This window comes from Pinus tabuliformis, chromosome 1_1 (genome assembly GCF_031772625.1).
Source record: "Pinus tabuliformis cultivar Carrire ecotype Pingquan chromosome 1_1, CPIR1, whole genome shotgun sequence".
In the NCBI taxonomy this organism is placed as follows: domain Eukaryota; kingdom Viridiplantae; phylum Streptophyta; class Pinopsida; order Pinales; family Pinaceae; genus Pinus; species Pinus tabuliformis.
Genome location: NC_142297.1, coordinates 987103536 through 987106367, shown reverse-complemented (window position 1 = coordinate 987106367; position 2832 = coordinate 987103536).

Below are 2832 nucleotides of genomic sequence, written 5' to 3'. Positions count from 1 at the left end.
GTAAAATGCTCTTCATCACAAATGAGACAAGGATAACGAGGTTTGCGTTTCTCATCAGTTGATTCCGCTTTTTCTGGTTTCTCTTTCGAATTTTTATCTGTTTTATTTTTCTTCTTCCCTTTCTTCTTACCACCAGATTTTGATTTGGCTGTAGATGACTCTACAACATGAATATCAGCGGAGATTTCGGAGAAGAATCTCCTGTCGGGGAATCTGGCAAGGTTATGATAGGATAAGAATTCTTGGAAGACTTCTTCTTACTTTTGGTATTAACCGTAACAATCATACCATCAGCAGCATGAGACCCTGAAGGAGCTGCAGTTATTTGATTTTGTTTAGGAAGGTCAGGATTTTCTCGTGTAACATACCTGACTGCGTATAAACTAAGTCAAGGTACTGAGCTTCAGCAATCACTTACACTTCAGTAACGACTCCGGACTTAGCTACATCCTCAGTGATCTTCGGTAGTAAAGATTTTACAAACCATTCGGCTAAGATCTGATCCGGAATAAAAACCTTCACTAAACGCTGTCGACGTCTCCATTCATGAATGTGATCTGAAATGTAAGTGGACATTGACTGCTTTAAGGAAGTCAATAGTTCCGTGCCATTGTCATATCTGACTGGCAACTGAAAATGAGTTAAAAACGAAGTAGCTAACTGACTAAAGTTATAAAAAGTGGCTCGCGGTAAATCAATGTACCACTTGGCTGCAAGACCAATTAGAGTGCGCTAGAAAAGCCTTAAACGGATTGAATCATCTGAAATGGAGTTAGACGCACACCAGAGGTGATAAGTCATCACATGGTTCGATGGGTCCTCTCCTGATTTGCCTTCAAACTTAGGAATATCACTAGGCAAATTATTCGGCATTGGCGACCAAAACGGAAGATAGTTAATTGGATCGTTCGTAAGGCGCGACAAGTCAGGCAAGTCCAAAGTTGCAATGAATGGTAATTGACGATTAGGGTTCCTGAAACCCTGGGTCATGAGGCCAGACCCAGGAGGAGGATATCCAGGATAACTAGGAATTGGAATTGCGTTTGGGATATTATATCCTCCCGGAAAAACAGGATTAACCGGACCATACTGGGGTTGTTGAGGTCGTTGATATGTATATCCAGGGTACGGTTGATACTGATAGACTGGCTGCTGCATAGCAGGACCATTGGTACTGTCCCTGGTATGGTTGATAAGTAAATTGAGTTTGACTTGTGACAACTGTACTTGGACTAGGTTGTCCTACAGGCATTTGAATCGAAGTCTGAATTGTGGATCCAGACTGAGGTAAAGATGTCTGAGGAGTTGATACAGGAACAGTAGAAACCGAAGCTGTCGATACTCCAGAAGTAGGTGGGGTAGATTGAACAGATGTTGCAGCAGTTGCAGCAGTCGTTTGAGGCGGAGTACGAGGTGTACTAGGCCCAGACTGAGAAACTACAGAAGGTGCAGAAGTTTGAATAGTAGACTGGACAGGTTGCTGGGGTGAACCAGAAACCAAGGGTTGTCCAGATTGAGATGACAACTACACATTCGGTTGCAAGATCTGTTGGGATTGAGATGGATCCCACACTAAGTTCATTCCGGGGTATGGACCCATAACAGGTTGAGAATATTGAGGACCATAACCGGGTTGAGGGTATGGTTGATAATTCAAAGGTAAATTTCTGGCTCCTTGGACAAATGATTGACCGGAAGGTGGTTGGTAACCTTGGGTTGGGTACTGACCTTGAGGTTGATAACCTTGCGGCATGTACTGATACTGGGGTTGACCTTGAGGTACATATTGATACTGGGTTGACCTTGAGGTACATATTGAGCCTGGGGTTGACCTTGAGGAACGTACTGTCCCGTAGGTATGTACTATCCTTGAGGTTGCCCCCCAGGCGGAAACTGGGTACCTTGAGGTTGCCCCCCAGGCGATATTTGAGGACTTTAAGGCTGCCCCCCAGGCGGTAACTGGCCACCTTGAGGTTGAGGATTAGGAATAGTACCTGACATCATAAGAATATCTTCTACACTCAATGGCTTAGTACCATTATTTCCAATTAATAACCCTTGTTCAATAGGTTGAGGAGATGCTCCCAAAAAAGTACCAGTGAGTGACTGATACCCAGAGGGAACAAAAGGACCGCCGTATATAAAGGTTTCTGGAGATTGAGAAAACATGGACGACTATCTTGACATATTTAATGGAGGATAGTAACCCATAGGTGTTGGGTGAAAAGGAATGCGAGGTGGTGAAAAACTTAGTCCCGGGTTTTCCAAAAAAATGGTCAATGAGATATACCAAGCGCTGCTCCTAGGTGGACTGTAAAAGATTGATTCACGCTCCCTAAGCTCTATAACAGGTTGATTTTCATGGATAGGGATACCTTCTTCTTCTGGAGTAGAAAGTTCTTCAATAGCTATTAGTCCAGAAGGAAGATTTTGGGTGATTATTATTTCTACCCTAGGTGAACTAGGACCACTAGAAGTTGGAGAGGTAAATCCCGATTTTGGAGTAGCAGCAAATTCAGTTTCAGGTTCAGATATTTCAGGTTCCTCACCTAAATCACTAGTAGATGAAAAACTACCAGTAACTTTGGAAATAGACACAGATTATGTATTATAATCTGCTACTAGAGCTTGATAATCAGGATGTACCACTAAAGAAGACTCTCCTTCTTCACGTGACCCAACTCTCTATCCCTAGGAGTTACAAGGGCTCGTAGCCCTTCAGGCTAGCTCGATGAAAACTCAGGAGGTTGGCCCCGAAGTCTACGGGACTTCCTCGGTAATTCAGACATGATTAAATATTTTAACTACTTCACACGCAAACAAAGAAAAATC